The following is a 19,782-nucleotide window of genomic DNA, read 5'->3' on the forward strand; positions in this document are numbered from 1 at the left end:
GTTAACTTCAAATCCATGCGTAACACATGATTTAGCATCTAATCAATGCGAAGTAGAAGGCTGATCTTCGAATCCATGCGAAGCAAATGGTTTGTCTTCAAATCCTTGTGATACACTTGATTTAGCTTCAACAGCATGCGAAACAAACGAGTTAGATTCAAATCCATGCGAAACACATGATTTAGATTCAAATCAATGCGAAGTATATGAATTATCTTCGAATCCATGCGAAACAAATTGTTTAACTTCAAATACATGTGATATACATGATTTAGCTTAAACAGCAAGCGAAACAAACGAGGTAGCTTCAAATCCAAGCGAAACACATGATTCAGCTTCAAATCAATGCGAAGTAGATGGATTATCTTCGAATCCATGCGACAAATGGTTTAGCTTCAAATACTTGTGATGTACATGATTTAGCTTCAACTGCATGCGAAAAAAACGAGTTAGCTTCAAATCCAAGCGAAACACATGATTTAGCTTCAAATCAATGCGAATTAGAAGGGTTATCTTCGAATCCATGCGAAACATATGATATAGCTTCAAATACTTGTGATATACTTGATTTAGCTTCAACAGCATGCGAAACAAACGAGTTAGCTTCAAAGCAATGCGAAACACATGATTTAGCATCTAATAAATGCGAAGTGGAAGGCTGATCTTCGAATCCATGCGAAGCAAATGGTTTAGCTTCAAATACTTGTGATATACATGATTTAGCTTTAACAGCATGCGAAACAAACGAGTTACCTTCAAATCCAATCGAAACACATGATTTAGCTTCAAATGAATGCGAAGTAGATGGATTATCTTCGAATCCATGCGAAACAAATGGTTTAGCTTCAAATACTTGTGATGTACATGATTTAGCTTCAACTGCATGCGAAAAAAAACGAGTTAGATTCAAATCCATGCGAAACACATGATTTAGCATCTAATCAATGCGAAGTAGAAGGCTGATCTACGAATCCATGCGAAGCAAATGGTTTAGCTTCAAATACTTGTGATACACTTGATTGAGCTTCAACAGCATGCGAAACAAACGAGTTAGCTTCAAATACATGCGAAACACAAGATTTAGCTTCAAATCAATGCGAAGTAGAAGGCTTATCTTCGAATCCATGCGATACAAACGAGTTAGCTTCAAATCCATGCGAATCTCATGATTTAGCATCAAATCAATGCGAAGTAGAAGGCTGATCTTCGAATCCATGCGAAACTAATGGTTTACCTTCAAATACTTGTGATATACATGATTTAGCTTCAACTGCATGCGAAACAAACGAGTTAGCTTGAAATCCATGCGAAACACATGATTTAGCATCAAATGAATGCGAAGTAGATGGCTGATCTATGAATCCATGCGAAGCAAATGGTTTAGCTTCAAATACTTGTGATACACTTGATTGAGCTTCAACAGCATGCGAAACAAACGAGTTAGCTTCAAATACATGCGGAACACATGATTTAGCTTCAAATTAATGCGAAGTAGGAGGTTTATCTTCGATTCCATGCGAAATAAATGGTTTAGCTTCAAATACTAGTGATACACTTGAGTTAGCTTCAACTGCATGCGAAACAAACGAGTTAGCTTCAAATCCATGCGAAACACATGATTTAGCATCAAATCAATGCGAAGTAGGAGGCTTATCTTCGAATACATGCGAAACAAATGATATAGCTTCAAATACTTGTGATATACATGATTTAGTTTCAACAGCATGCGAAACAAACGAGTTAGTTTCAAATCCATGCGAAACACACGATTTAGCTTCAAATCAATGCGAATTAGAAGGGTTATCTTCGAATCCATGCGAAACAAATGATATAGCTTCAAATACTTGTGATATACATGATTTAGCTTCAACAGCATGCGTAACAAACGAGTTAGATTCAAATCCATGCGAAACAAATGATGTAGCATCAAATGAATGCGAAGTAGAAGGCTGATCTACGAATCCATGCGAAGCAAATGGTTTAGCTTCAAATACTTGTGATACACTTGATTTAGCTTCAACAGCACGCGAAACAAACGAGTTAGCTTCAAATACATGCGAAACACATGATTTAGCTTCAAATCAATGCGAAGTATGTTGCTTATCTTCGAATCCATGCGAAATAAATGGTTTAGCTTCAAATACTTGTGATACACTTGAGTTAGCTTCAACTGCATGCGAAACAAACGAGTTAGCTTCAAATCCATGCGAAACACATGATTTAGCATCAAATCAATGCGAAGTAGTAGGCTTATCTTCGAATCCATGCGAAACAAATGGTTTAGCTTCAAATACTTGTGATACACTTGAGTTAGCTTCAACAGCATGCAAAACAAACGAGTTAGATTCAAATCCATGCGAAACACATGATTTAACTTGAAATCAATGCGAAGTAGAAGGGTTACCTTCGAATCCATGCGAAACAAATGGTTTCGCTGCAAATACTTGTGATATACATGATTTAACTTCAACTGCATGCGAAACAAACGAGTTAGCTTCAAATCCATGCGAAACACATGATTTAGTATCAAATGAATGCGAAGTAGATGGCTGATCTACGAATCCATGCGTAACAAATGGTTTAGCTTCAAATACTTGTGATATACATGATTTAGCTTAAACAGCATGCGAAACAAACGAGGTAGCTTCAAATCCATGCGAACACATGATTTTGCTTCAAATCAAGGCGAAGTAGGAGGCTTATCTTCGAATCCATGCGAAACAAATGGTTTAGCTTCAAATACTTGTGATATACATGATTTAGCTTCATCAGCATGCGAAACAAACGAGTTATCTTCAAATCCAAGCGAAACACATGATTCAGCTTCAAATCAATGCGAAGTAGATGGATTATCTTCGAATCCATGCGACAAATGGTTTAGCTTCAAATACTTGTGATGTACATGATTTAGCTTCAACTGCATGCGAAAAAAACGAGTTAGCTTCAAATCCAAGCGAAACACATGATTTAGCTTCAAATCAATGCGAATTAGAAGGGTTATCTTCGAATCCATGCGAAACATATGATATAGCTTCAAATACTTGTGATATACTTGATTTAGCTTCAACAGCATGCGAAACAAACGAGTTAGCTTCAAAGCAATGCGAAACACATGATTTAGCATCTAATAAATGCGAAGTGGAAGGCTGATCTTCGAATCCATGCGAAGCAAATGGTTTCGCTTCAAATACTTGTGATATACATGATTTAGCTTTAACAGCATGCGAAACAAACGAGTTACCTTCAAATCCAATCGAAACACATGATTTAGCTTCAAATGAATGCGAAGTAGATGGATTATCTTCGAATCCATGCGAAACAAATGGTTTAGCTTCAAATACTTGTGATGTACATGATTTACCTTCAACTGCATGCGAAAAAAAACGAGTTAGATTCAAATCCATGCGAAACACATGATTTAGCATCTAATCAATGCGAAGTAGAAGGCTGATCTACGAATCCATGCGAAGCAAATGGTTTAGCTTCAAATACTTGTGATACACTTGATTGAGCTTCAACAGCATGCGAAACAAACGAGTTAGCTTGAAATCCATGCGAAACACATGATTTAGCATCAAATGAATGCGAAGTAGATGGCTGATCTATGAATCCATGCGAAGCAAATGGTTTAGCTTCAAATACTTGTGATACACTTGATTGAGCTTCAACAGCATGCGAAACAAACGAGTTAGCTTCAAATACATGCGGAACACATGATTTAGCTTCAAATTAATGCGAAGTAGGAGGCTTATCTTCGATTCCATGCGAAATAAATGGTTTAGCTTCAAATACTAGTGATACACTTGAGTTAGCTTCAACTGCATGCGAAACAAACGAGTTAGCTTCGAATCCATGCGAAACACATGATTTAGCATCAAATCAATGCGAAGTAGGAGGCTTATCTTCGAATCCATGCGAAACAAATGGTTTAGCTGCAAATACTTGTGATATACATGATTTAACTTCAACTGCATGCGAAACAAACGAGTTAACTTCAAATCCAAGCGAAACACATGATTTAGCTTCAAATCAATGCGAATTAGAAGGGTTATCTTCGAATCCATGCGAAACATATGATATAGCTTCAAATACTTGTGATATACTTGATTTAGCTTCAACAGCATGCGAAACAAACGAGTTAGCTTCAAAGCAATGCGAAACGCATGATTTAGCATCTAATAAATGCGAAGTGGAAGGCTGATCTTCGAATCCATGCGAAGCAGATGGTTTAGCTTCAAATACTTGTGATACACTTGATGTAGCTTCAACAGCGTGCGAAACAAACGAGTTAGATTCAAATCCATGCGAAACACATGATTTAGCTTCAAATCAATGCGAAGTAGATGGATTATCTTCGAATCCATGCGAAACAAATGGTTTATCTTCAAATACTTGTGATATACATGATTTAGCTTTAACAGCATGCGAAACAAACGAGTTACCTTCAAATCCAATCGAAACACATGATTTAGCTTCAAATGAATGCGAAGTAGATGGATTATCTTCGAATCCATGCGAAACAAATGGTTTAGCTTCAAATACTTGTGATGTACATGATTTAGCTTCAACTGCATGCGAAAAAAAACGAGTTAGATTCAAATCCATTCGAAACACATCATTTAGCATCTAATCAATGCGAAGTAGAAGGCTGATCTACGAATCCATGCGAAGCAAATGGTTTAGCTTCAAATACTTGTGATACACTTGATTGAGCTTCAACAGCATGCGAAACAAACGAGTTAGCTTCAAATACATGCGAAACACAAGATTTAGCTTCAAATCAATGCGAAGTAGAAGGCTTATCTTCGAATCCATGCGAAACAAACGAGTTAGCTTAAAATCCATGCGAATCACATGGTTTAGCATCAAATCGATGCGAAGTAGAAGGCTGATCTTCGAATCCATGCGAAACTAATGGTTTACCTTCAAATACTTGTGATATACATGATTTAGCTTCAACTGCATGCGAAACAAACGAGTTAGCTTCAAATCCATGCGAAACACATGATTTAGCATCAAATGAATGCGAAGTAGATGGCTGATCTATGAATCCATGCGAAGCAAATGGTTTAGCTTCAAATACTTGTGATACACTTGATTGAGCTTCAACAGCATGCGAAACAAACGAGTTAGCTTCAAATACATGCGAAACACATGATTTAGCATCAAATCAATGCGAAGTAGTAGGCTTATCTTCGAATCCATGCGAAACAAATGGTTTAGCTTCAAATACTTGTGATACACTTGAGTTAGCTTCAACAGCATGCAAAACAAACGAGTTAGATTCAAATCCATGCGAAACACATGATTTAACTTGAAATCAATGCGAAGTAGAAGGGTTACCTTCGAATCCATGCGAAACAAATGGTTTCGCTGCAAATACTTGTGATATACATGATTTAACTTCAACTGCATGCGAAACAAACGAGTTAACTTCAAATCCATGCGTAACACATGATTTAGCATCTAATCAATGCGAATTAGAAGGGTTATCTTCGAATCCATTCGAAACAAATGGTTTAGCTGCAAATACTTGTGATATACATGATTTAGCTTAAACAGCAAGCGAAACAGACGAGTTAACTTCAAATCCATGCGAAACACATGATTTAGCTTCAAATCAATGCGACGTGGAAGGCTTATCTTCGAATCCATGCGAAACAATTGGTTTAGCTTCAAATACTTGTGATATACATGATTCAGCTTCAACTGCGTGCGAAACAAACGAGTTAGCTTCAAATCCATGGGAAACACATGATTTAGCTTCAAATCAATGCGAATTAGAAGGGTTATCTTGGAATCCATGCGAAACATATGATATAGCTTCAAATACTTGTGATATACATGATTTAGCTTCAACTGCATGCGAAAAAAAGGAGTTAGCTTAAAATCCAGCGGAACACATGATTTAGCCTTAAATCAATGCGAAGTAGAAGGCTGATCTTCGAATCCATGCGTAACAAATGGTTTAGCTTCAAATACTTGTGATATACATGATTCAGCTTAAACAGCATGCGAAACAAACGAGGTAGCTTCAAATCCATGCGAACACATGATTTTGCTTCAAATCAATGCGAAATAGGAGGCTTATCTTCGAATCCATGCGAAACAAATGGTTTCGCTTCAAATACTTGTGATATACATGATTTAGCTTCATCAGCATGCGAAACAAACGAGTTATCTTCAAATCCAAACGAAACACATGATTCAGCTTCAAATCAATGCGAAGTAGATGGATTATCTTCGAATCCATGCGACAAATGGTTTAGCTTCAAATACTTGTGATGTACATGATTTAGCTTCAACTGCATGCGAAAAAAAACGAGTTAGATTCAAATCCATGCGAAACACATGATTTAGCATCTAATCAATGCGAAGTAGAAGGCTGATCTACGAATCCATGCGAAGCAAATGGTTTAGCTTCAAATACTTGTGATACACTTGATTGAGCTTCAACAGCATGCGAAACAAACGAGTTAGCTTCAAATACATGCGAAACTCAAGATTTAGCTTCAAATCAATGCGAAGTAGAAGGCTTATCTTCGAATCCATGCGAAACAAACGAGTTAGCTTCAAATCCATGCGAAACACATGATTTAGCATCAAATCAATGCGAAGTAGAAGGCTGATCTTCGAATCCATGCGAAACTAATGGTTCACCTTCAAATACTTGTGATATACATGATTTAGCTTCAACTGCATGCGAAACAAACGAGTTAGATTCAAATCCATGCGAAACACATGATTTAGCATCAAATGAATGCGAAGTAGATGGCTGATCTACGAATCCATGCGAAGCAAATGGTTTAGCTTCAAATACTTGTGATACACTTGATTGAGCTTCAACAGCATGCGAAACAAACGAGTTAGCTTCAAATACATGCGAAACACATGATTTAGCTTCAAATCAATGCGAGGTAGGAGGCTTATCTTCGATTCCATGCGAAATAAATGGTTTAGCTTCAAATACTAGTGATACACTTGAGTTAGCTTCAACTGCATGCGAAACAAACGAGTTAGCTTCAAATCCATGCGAAACACATGATTTAGCATCAAATGAATGCGAAGTAGATGGCTGATCTACGACTCAATGCGAAGCAAATGGTTTAGCTTCAAATACTTGTGATACACTTGAGTTAGCTTCAACAACATGCGAAACAATCGACTTAGCTTCAAATCCAAGCGAAACACATGATTTAGCTCCAAATCAATGCGAATTAGAAGGGTTATCTTCGAATCCATTCGAAACAAATGATATAGTTTCAAATACTTGTGATATACATGATTTAGTTTCAACAGCATGCGAAACAAACGAGTTAGTCTCAAATCCATGCGAAACACATGATTTAGCTTCAAATCAATGCGAAGTAGATGGATTATCTTCGAATCCACGCGACAAATGGTTTAGCTTCAAATACTTGTGATGTACATGATTTAGCTTCAACTGCATGCGAAAAAAACGAGTTAGCTTCAAATCCATGCGAAACACATGGTTTAGCTTCAAATCAATGCGAATTAGAAGGGTTATCTTCGAATCCATGCAAAACATATGATATAGCTTCAAATACTTGTGATATACATGATTTAGCTTCAACAGCATGCGAAACAAACGAGTTAGCTTCAAATCCAATCGAAACACATGATTTAGCTTCAAATGAATGCGAAATAGATGGATTATCTTCGAATCCATGCCATAAATGGTTTAGCTTCAAATACTTGTGATGTACATGATTTAGCTTCAACTGCATGCGAAAAAATCGAGTTAGCTTCAAATCCATGCGAAACACATGATTGTGCTTCAAATCAATGCGAATTAGAAGGGTTCTCTTCGAATCCATGCGAAACATATGATATAGCTTCAAATACTTGTGATATACATGATTTAGCTTTAACAGCATACGAAACAAACGAGTTATCTTCAAATCCAATCGAAACACATGATTTAGCTTCAAATGAATGCGAAGTAGATGGATTATCTTCGAATCCATGCGAAACAAATGGTTTAGCTTCAAATACTTGTGATATACATTATTTAGATTCAACTGCATGCGAAAAAAAAACGAGTTAGATTCAAATCCATGCGAAACACATGATTTAGCATCTAATCAATGCGAAGTAGAAGGGTGATCTACGAATCCATGCGAAGCAAATGGTTTAGCTTCAAATACTTGTGATACACTTGATTGAGCTTCAACAGCATGCGAAACAAACGAGTTAGCTTCAAATACATGCGAAACACAAGATTTAGCTTCAAATCAATGCGAAGTAGAAGGCTTATCTTCGAATCCATGCGAAACAAACGAGTTAGCTTCAAATCCATGCGAAACACATGATTTAGCATCAAATCAGTGCGAAGTAGAAGGCTGATCTTCGAATCCATGCGAAACTAATGGTTTACCTTCAAATACTTGTGATATACATGATTTTGCTTCAACTGCATGCGAAACAAACGAGTTAGCTTCAAATCCATGCGAAACACATGATTTAGCATCAAATGAATGCGAAGTAGATGGCTGATCTACGAATCCATGCGAAGCAAATGGTTTAGCTTCAAATACTTGTGATACACTTGATTGAGCTTCAACAGCATGCGAAACAAACGAGTTAGCTTCAAATACATGCGAAACACATTATTTAGCTTCAAATCAATGCGAAGTAGGAGGCTTATCTTCGATTCCAAGCGAAATAAATGGTTTAGCTTCAAATACTAGTGATACACTTGAGTTAGCTTCAACTGCATGCGAAACAAACGAGTTAGCTTCAAATCCATGCGAAACACATGATTAAGCATCAAATCAATGCGAAGTAGAAGGCTGATCTACGAATCAATGCGAAGCAAACGGTTTAGCTTCAAATACTTGTGATACACTTGAGTTAGCTTCAACAACATGCGAAACAATCGACTTAGCTTCAAATCCATGCGAAACACATGATTTAGCTCCAAATCAATGCGAATTAGAAGGGTTATCTTCGAATCCATGCGAAACTAATGATATAGTTTCAAATACTTGTGATATACATGATTTAGTTTCAACAGCATGCGAAACAATCGAGTTAGTTTCAAATCCATGCGAAACACATGATTTAGCTCCAAATCAATGCGAATTGGAAGGTTTATCTTCGAATCCATGCGAAACAAATGATTTAGCTTCAAATACTTGTGATATACATGATTTAGTTTCAACAGCATGCGAAACAAACGAGTTAGTTTCAAATCCATGCGGAACACATGATTTAGCTTCAAATCAATGCGAAGTATATGGATTACCTTCGAATCCATGCGGAACAAATTGTTTAACTTCAAATACTTGTGATATACATGATTTAGCTTCAACAGCATGCGAAACAAACGAGTTAGTTTCAAATCCATGCGAAACACATGATTTAGCTTCAAATCAACGCGAATTAGAAGGGTTATCTTCGAATCCATGCGAAACAAATGATATAGCTTCAAATACTTGTGATATACATGAATTAGCTTCAACACCATGCGAAACAAACGAGTTAGTTTCAAATCCATGCGAAACACATGATTTAGCATCTAATAAATGCGAAGTAGAAGGCTGATATTCGAATCCATGCGAAGCAAACGGTTTAGCTTCAAATACTTGTGATACACTTGATTTAGCTTCAACAGCGTGCGAAACAAACGAGTTAGATTCAAATCCATGTGAACACATGATTTAGCTTCAAATCAATGCGAAACACATGATTAAGCATAAAATAAATGCGAAGTAGTAGGCTGATCTACGAATCCATGCGAAACATATGATATAGCTTCAAATACTTGTGATATACATGATTTAGCTTCAACAGCATGCGAAACAAACGAGTTAGCTTCAAATCAATGCGAAACACATGATTTAGCATCTAATAAATGCGAAGTGGAAGGCTGATCTTCGAATCCATGCGAAGCAAAATGGTTTAGCTTCAAATACTTGTGATACACTTGATTTAGCTTCAACAGCGTGCGAAACAAACGAGTTAGATTCAAATCCATGCGAAACACATGATTTAGCTTCAAATCAATGCGAAGTAGATGGATTATCTTCGAATCCATGCGACAAATGGTTTAGCTTCAAATACTTGTGATGTACATGATTTAGCTTCAACTGCATGCGAAAAAATCGAGTTAGCTTCAAATCCATGCGAAACACATGATTTAGCTTCAAATCAATGCGAATTAGAAGGGTTCTCTTCGAATCCATGCGAAACATATGATATAGCTTCAAATACTTGTGATATACATGATTTAGCTTCAACAGCATGCGAAACAAACGAGTTAGCTTCAAATCAATCGAAACACATGATTTAGCTTCAAATCAATGCGAAGTATATGGATTATCTTCGAATCCATGCGAAACAAATTGTTTAACTTCAAATACTTGTGATACACTTGAGTTAGGTTCAACAACATGCGAAACAATCGACTTAGCTTCAAATCCATGCGAAACACATGATTTATATTCAAGTCAATGCGAAGTTGAAAGCTTAGCTTCAAATCCATGGATCAAATGGTTTAGCTTCAAATACTTGTGATATACATGATTTAGCTTAAACAGCACGAGAAACAAACGAGGTAGCTTCCAATCCATGCGAACACATGATTTAGCTTCAAATCAATGCGAAGTAGGAGACTTATCTTCGAATCCATGCGAAACAAATGGTATAGCTTCAAATACTTGTGATATGCATGATATAGCTTCAACTGCATGCGAAACAAACGAGTTAACTTCATATCCATTCGAAACTCATGATTTAGCATCAAATCAATGCAAACTAGAAGGCTGATCTACGAATCAATGCGAAGCAAATGGTTTATCTTCAAATACTTGTGATACACTTGAGTTAGCTTCAACAACATGCGAAACAAACGAGTTAGCTTCAAATCCATGCGAAACACATGATTTAGCTCCAAATCAATGCGAATTAGAAGGGTTATCTTCGAATCCATGCGAAACAAGTGATATAGCTTCAAATACTTGCGATATACATGATTTAGCTTCAACAGCATGCGAAAAAAAACGAGTTAGTATCAAATCCACGCGAAACACATGATTTAGCTTCAAATCAATGCGAAGTAGGAGGCTTATCTTCGAATCCATGCGAAACAAATGGTTTAGCTTCAAATACTTGTGATATACATGATATAGCTTGAAACTGCAAGCGAAACAAACGAGTTAACTTCAAATCCATGCGAAACACATGATTTAGCTTCAAAATCAATACGAAGTGGAAGGCTTATCTTCGAATCCATGCGAAACGAATAGTTTAGCTTCAAATACTTGTGATATACATGATTTAGCTTCAACAGCATGCGAAACAAACGAGTTCGATTCAGTTCCATGCGAAACACATGATTTAGCTTCAAATCAATGCGAAGTACGTGGGTTATGTTCGAATCCATGCGAAACAAATGGTTTAGCTTCAAATACTTGTGATGTACATGATTTAGCTTCAACTGCATGCGAAAAAAAAACGAGTTAGATTCAAATCCATGCGACACACATGATTTAGCATGTAATCAATGCGAAGTAGAAGGCTGATTTTCGAATGCATGCGAAACAAACGAGTTAGCTTCAAATCCATGCGAAACACATGATTTAGCATCAAATCAATGCGAAGTGGAAGGCTGATCTTCGAATCCATGCGAAACTAATGGTTTACCTTCAAATACTTGTGATATACATGATTTAGCTTCAACTGCATGCGAAACAAACGAGTTAGCTTCAAATCCATGCGAAACACATGATTTAGCTTCAAATCAATGCGAAGTAGGAGGCTTATCTTCGAAGCCATGCGAAACGAATAGTTTAGCTTCAAATACTTGTGATATACATGATTTAGCTTCAACAGCATGCGAAACAAACGAGTTCGATTCAATTCCATGCGAAAACACATGATTTAGCTTCAAATCAATGCGGAGTATATGGATTATCTTCGAATCCATGCGGAACAAATTGTTTAACTTCAAATACTTGTGATATACATGATTTAGCTTCAACAGCATGCGAAACAAACGAGTTAGTTTCAAATCCATGCGAAACACATGATTTAGCTTCAAATCAACGCGAATTAGAAGGGTTATCTTCGAATCCACGCGAAACAAATGATATTGCTTCAAATACTTGTGATATACATGAATTAGCTTCAACACCATACGAAACAAACGAGTTAGTTTCAAATCCATGCGAAACACATGATTTAGCATCTAATAAATGCGAAGTAGAAGGCTGATATTCGAATCCATGCGAAGCAAATGGTTTAGCTTCAAATACTTGTGATACACTTGATTTAGCTTCAAACAGCGTGCGAAAACAGACGAGTTAGATTCAAATCCATGCGAACACATGATTTAGCTTCATATCAATGCGAAGTAGGTGGCTTATCTTCGAATCCATGCGAAACCATTGGTTTAGCTTCAAATACTTGTGATATGCATGATTTAGATTCAACAGCATGCGAAATAAACGAGTTAGTTTCAAATCCATGCGAAACACATGATTTAGCTTCAAATCAATGCGAAGTATATGGATTATCTTCGAATCCATGCGAAACAATTTGTTTAACTTCAAATACTTGCGATATACATGATTTAGCTTCAACAGCGTGCGAAAAAAAACGAGTTAGTTTCAAATCCACGCGAAACACATGATTTAGCTTCAAATCAATGCGAAGTAGGAGGCTTATCTTCGAATCCATGCGAAACGAATAGTTTAGATTCAAATACTTTTGATATACATGATTCAGCTTCAACTGCATGCGAAACAAACGAGTTAGCTTCAAATCCATGCGAAACACATGAATTAGATTAAAATCAATGCGTAGTGGAAGGCTTCTCTTCGAATCCATGCGAAACGAATAGTTTAGATTCAAATACTTTTGATATACATGATTCAGCTTCAACTGCATGCGAAACAAACGAGTTAGCTTCAAATCCATGCGAAACACATGAATTAGATTAAAATCAATGCGAAGTAGAAGGCTTATCTTCGAATCCGTGCGAAACAAATGGTTTAGCTTCAAATACTTGTGATATACATGATTTAGCTTCAACTGCATGCGAAACAAACGAGGTAGCTTCAAAACCATGCGAACACATGATTTAGCTTCAAATCAATGCGAAGTAGATGGCTGATCTTCGAATCCATGCGAAACATATGATATAGCTTCAATTACTTGTGATATACATGATTTAGCTTCAACAGCATGCAAAACAAGCGAGTTAGCTTCAAATCCATGCGAAACACACCATTTAGCTTCAAATCAATGCGAATTAGAAGGGTTATCTTCGAATCCATGCGAAACATATGATATAGCTTCAAATACTTGTGATATACATGATTTAGCTTCAACATCATGCGAAACAAACGAGTTAACTTCAAATCCATGCGAACACATGATTTAGCTTCAAATCAATGCGAAGTAGGAGGCTTATCTTCGAAGCCATGCGAAACATATGATATAGCTTCAAATACTTGTGATATACATGATCTAGCTTCAACAGCATGCAAAACAAACGAGTTAGCTTCAAATCCATGCGAAACACATGATTTAGCATCTAATAAATGCGAAGTAGAAGGGTGATCTTCGAATCCATGCGAAGCAAATGGTTTGGCTTCAAATACTTGTGACACACTTGATTTAGCTTCAACAGCATGCGAAACAAACGATGTAGCTTCAAGTCCATGCGAACACATGATTTAGCTTCAAATCAATGCGAAGTAGGAGGCTTATCTTCGAATCCATGCGAAACAAATGGTTTAGCTTCAAATACTTGTGATATACATGACATAGCTTTAACAGCATGCGAAACAAACGAGTTAGCTTCAAATCCATGCGAAACACATGATTTAGCTTCAAATCAATGCGAATTAGAAGGCTTATCTTCGAATCCATGCGAAACATATGATATAGCTTCAAATACTTTTGATATACATGATTCAGCTTCAACTGCATGCGAAACAAACGAGTTAGCTTCAAATCCATGCGAAACACATGAATTAGCTTCAAATCAATGCGAAGTAGGAGGCTTATCTCCGAATCCATGCGAAACAAATGGTTTAGCTTCAAACACTTCTGATATACATGATTTAGCTTCAACTGCGTGCGAAACAAACGAGTTAGCTTCAAATCCATGCAAAACACAGGATTCAGCTTCAAATCAATGCCAAGTAGAAGGCTCATCTTCAAATCCATGCGTAACAAATGGTTTAGTTTCAAATACTTGTGATATACATGATTTAGCTTCAACAACATGCGAAACAGACGATTGAGCTTCAAATTAATGCGAAACAAATGGTTTAGCTACAAATACCTCTGATAAACATGATTTAGCTTCAAGTGCTGGCGATACAATCGAGTTAGCTTTAAATCCATGCGAAACACATGATTTAGGTCCAAATCAATGCGAGGCAGAAGGCTTAGCTACAAATCGATGCGAATCAAATGGTTTAGCTTCAAATAATTTTGATGTACATGATTTAGCTTCAACTGCATGCGAAACAAACGAGCTAGCTTCAAATCCAAGCGAAACACATGATTTATCTTCAAATCAATGCGAGATAGAAGGCTTAGCTTCAAATCCAAGCGAATCAAAAGGTTTAGCTTCAAATACTTGTCATATATTTGATTTATATTCAAGTGCTTGCGAAATAAACGAGATAGCTTCAAATCCAAGCAAATCACATGATTTAGCTTCAAATAAATGCGAAGAATAAGGCTCAGCTTCAAATCCATGCGAATCAAATGGTTTAGCTTCAAATACTTGTGATATACATGATTTAGCTTCAACAGCATGCGAAACAAACGAGTTAGCTTCAAATCCAAGCGAAACACATGATTTAGATCCAAATCAATGCGAAGTAGAAGGCATAGCTTCAAATCCATGCCAAACAAACGGTTTAGCATCAAACACTTGTGATATACATGATTTAGCTTCAACTGCATGCGAAACAAACGAGTTAGCTTTAAATCCATGCGAAACACATGATTTAACTCAAAATCATGCGAAGTAGAAGGCATAGCTTCAAATCCATGGGAATCAAATGGTTTAGCTTCAAATACTTGTGATATACATGATTCAGCTTCAACTGCATGCGAAACAAGCGAGTTAGCTTCATATCCATGCGAAACACAGGATTCAGCTTCAAATCAATGCCAAGTAGAAGGCTGATCTTCAAATCCATGCGTAACAAATGGTTTAGCTTCAAATACTTGTGATATATTTGATTTATATTCAAGTGCTTGCGAAATAAACGAGATAGCTTCAAATCCAAGCAAATCACATGATTTAGCTTCAAATAAATGCGAAGAATAAGGCTCAGCTTCAAATCCATGCGAATCAAATGGTTTAGCTTCAAATACTTGTGATATACATGATTTAGCTTCAACAGCATGCGAAACAAACGAGTTAGCTTCAAATCCATGCGAAACACATGATTTAGTTTCAAATCAATGCGAAGTAGAAGGGTTATCTTCGAATCCATGCGAAACAAATGGTTTAGCTTCAAACACTTGTGATATACATGATTTAGCTTCAACAGCATGCGAAACAAACGAGTTAGCTTCAAATCCATGCGAAACACATGATTTAGCTTCAAATCAATGCGAAGTAGAAGGGTAATCTTCGAATCCATGCGAAACAAATGGTTTAGCTTCAAACACTTGTGATATACATGATTTAGCTTCAACTGCATGCGAAACAATCGAGTTAGCTTTAAATCCATGCGAAACACATGATTTAGATTCAAATGAATGCGAAGTAGAAGGGTTATCTTCGAATCCATGCGAAACAAATGGTTTAGCTTCAAACACTTGTGATATACATGATTTAGCTTCAACTGCACGCGAAACAAACGAGTTAGCTTTGAATCCATGCGAAACACATGATTTAACTAAAAAACAATGCGAAGTAGAAGGCATAGCTTCAAATTCATGGGAATAAAATGGTTTAGCTTCAAATACTTGTGATATACATGATTTAGCATCAACAGCATACCAAACAAACGAGTTAGCTTCAAATCCATGCGAAACACATGATTTAGATCCAAATCAATGCGAAGTAGAAGGCATAGCTTCAAATCCATGCCAAACAAACGGTTTAGCATCAAGTACTTGTGATATACACAGTTTAGCTTCAACTGCATGCGAAACAAACGAGTTAGCTTTAAATCCATGCGAAACACATGATTTAACTCCAAATCAATGCGAAGTGGAAGGCATAGCTTCAAATCCATGGGAATCAAATGGTTTAGCTTCAAATACTTGTGATATACATGATTTAACTTCAACAGCATGCGAAATAAACGAGTTAGCTTCAAATCCATGCGAAACACATGATGTAGCTTCAAATCAATGCGAAGTAGAAGGGTAATCTTCGAATCCATGCGAAACAAATGGTTTAGCTTCAAACACTTGTGATATACATGATTTAGCTTCAACTGCATGCGAAACAAACGAGTTAGCTTTAAATCCATGCGAAACACATGATTTAACTCAAAATCATGCGAAGTAGAAGGCATAGCTTCAAATCCATGGGAATCAAATGGTTTAGCTTCAAATACTTGTGATATACATGATTCAGCTTCAACTGCATGCGAAACAAGCGAGTTAGCTACATATCCATGCGAAACACAGGATTCAGCTTCAAATCAATGCGAAGTAGAAGGCTGATCTTCAAATCCATGCGTAACAAATGGTTTAGCTTCAAATACTTGTGATATACATGATTTAGCTTCAACTGCATGCGAAACAAACGACTTAGCTTCAAATCCATGCGAAACACATGATTTAGCTTCAAATTAATGCGTACTAGAAGGGTTATCTTCAAATCCGTGCGAAACATATGGTTTAGCTACAAATACCTCTGATAAACATGATTTAGCTTCAAGTGTGGGCAAAACAATCGAGTTAGCTTTAAATCCATGCGAAACACATGATTTAGGTCCAAATCAATGCGAGGTAGAAGGATTAGCTACAAATCCATGCGAATCAAATGGTTTAGCTTCAAATACTTGTGATATACATGATTTAGCTTCAACAGCATGCGAAACAAACGAGTTAGGTTCAAATACAAGCGAAACAGATGATTCAGCTTGAAATCAATGCGAGCTAGAAGGCTTAGCTTCAAATCCAAGCGAATGAAACGGTTTAGCTTCAAATACTTGTGATATATTTGATTTATATTCAAGTGCATGCGAAAGAAACGAGATAGCTTCAAATCCATGCGAAACATATGATTTAACATCAAATCAATGCGAAGTAGAAGGCATAGCTTCAAATTCATGGGAATAAAATGGTTTCGCTTCAAATACTTGTGATATACATGATTTAGCTTCGACAGCATACGAAACAAACGAGTTAGCTTCAAATCCATGCGAAACACATGATTTAGCTCCAAATCAATGCGAAGTAGAAGGCGTAGCTTCAAATCCATGCCAAACAAACGGTTTAGCATCAAATACTTGTGATATACACAGTTTAGCTTCAACTGCATGCGAAACAAACGAGTTAGCTTTAAATCCATGCGCAACACATGATTTAACTCCAAATCAATGCGAAGTAGAAGGCATAGCTTCGAATCCATGCGAAAAAAATTGTTTAGATTCAAACACTTGTGATATACATGATTTAGCTTCAACTGCACGCGAAACAAACGAGTTAGCTTTGAATCCATGCGAAACACATGATTTAACTCAAAAACAATGCGAAGTAGAAGGCATAGCTTCAAATTCATGGGAATAAAATTGTTTAGCTTCAAATTCTTGTGATATACATGATTTAGCATCAACAGCATACCAAACAAACGAGTTAGCTTCAAATCCATGCGAAACACATGATTTAGATCCAAATCAATGCGAAGTAGAAGGCATAGCTTCAAATCCATGCCAAACAAACGGTTTAGCATCAAGTACTTGTGATATACACAGTTTAGCTTCAACTGCATGCGAAACAAACGAGTTAGCTTTAAATCCATGCGAAACACATGATTTAACTCCAAATCAATGCGAAGTGGAAGGCATAGCTTCAAATCCATGGGAATCAAATGGTTTAGCTTCAAATACTTGTCATATACATGATTTAACTTCAACAGCATGCGAAACAAACGAGTTAGCTTCAAATCCATGCGAAACACATGATTTAGCTTCAAATCAATGCGAATAGAAGGGTAATCTTCGAATCCACGCGAAACAAATGGTTTAGCTTCAAACACTTGTGATATACATGATTTAGCTTCAACTGCATGCGAAACAAACGAGTTAGCTTTAAATCCATGCGAAACACATGATTTAACTCAAAATCATGCGAAGTAGAAGGCATAGCTTCAAATCCATGGGAATCAAATGGTTTAGCTTCAAATACTTGTGATATACATGATTTAACTTCAACAGCATGCGAAACAAACGAGTTAGCTTCAAATCCATGCGAAACACATGATTTACCTTCAAATCAATGCGAACTAGAAGGGTTATCTTCAAATCCGTGCGAATCAAATGGTTTAGCTTCAAACACTTGTGATATACATGATTTAGCTTCAACTGCATGCGAAACAAACGAGTTAGCTTTGAATCCATGCGAAACACATGATTTAACTCAAAATCAATGTGAAGTAGAAGGCATAGCTTCAAATCCATGGGAATCAAATGGTTTAGCTTCAAATACTTGTGATATACATGATTTAACTTCAACAGCATGCGAAACAAACGAGTTAGCTTCAAATCCATGCGAAACACATGATTTAGCTTCAAATCAATGCGAAGTAGAAGAAATAGCTTCGAATCCATGCGAAACAAATGGTTTCGTTTCAAATACTTGTGATATACATGATTTAGCTTCAACTGCATGCGAAACAAACGAGTTAGCTTCAAAAACATGCGACACACATGATTTAACTCAAAATCATGCGAAGTAGAAGGCATAGCTTCAAATCCATGGGAATCAAATGGTTTAGCTTCAAATACTTGTGATATACATGATTTAACTTCAACAGCATGCGAAACAAACGAGTTAGCTTCAAATCCATGCGAAACACATGATTTAGTTTCAAATCAATGCGAAGTAGACGGGTTATATTCGAATCCAGGCGGAACAAATCGTTTAGCTACAAACACTTGTGATATACATGATTTAGCTTCAACTGCATGCGAAACAAGCGAGTTAGCTTCAAATCCATGCGAAACACAGGATTCAGCTTCAAATCAATGCCAAGTAGAAGGCTGATCTTCAAATCCATGCGTAACAAATGGTTTAGCTTCAAATACTTGTGATATACATGATTTAGCTTCAACTGCATGCGAAACAAACGACTTAGCTTCAAATTCATGCGAAACACATGATTTAGCTTCAAATCAATGCGTACTAGAAGGGTTATCTTCAAATCCGTGCGAAACAAATGGTTTAGCTACAAATACCTCTGATAAACATGATTTAGCTTCGAGTGTGGGCAAAACAATCGAGTTAGCTTTAAATCCATGCGAAACACATGATTTAGGTCTAAATCAATGCGAGGTAGAAGGCTTAGCTACAAATCCATGGGAATCAAATGGTTTAGCTTCAAATACTTGTGATATACATGATTTAACTTCAACAGCATGCGAAACAAATGGTTCAGCTTCAAATACTTGTGATAAACATGATTTAGCTTCAACTGCATGCGAAACAAACGTGTTAGCTTCAAATCCATACGAAACACATGATTTAGTTTCAAATCAACGCGAATTGGATGGCTTATATTCAAATTCATGCGAAACAAATGGTATAGCTTCTAATATTTGTGATGTA

Source organism: Megalopta genalis, unplaced genomic scaffold, assembly GCF_051020955.1.
Source record: "Megalopta genalis isolate 19385.01 unplaced genomic scaffold, iyMegGena1_principal scaffold0043, whole genome shotgun sequence".
Lineage (NCBI taxonomy): Eukaryota > Metazoa > Arthropoda > Insecta > Hymenoptera > Halictidae > Megalopta > Megalopta genalis.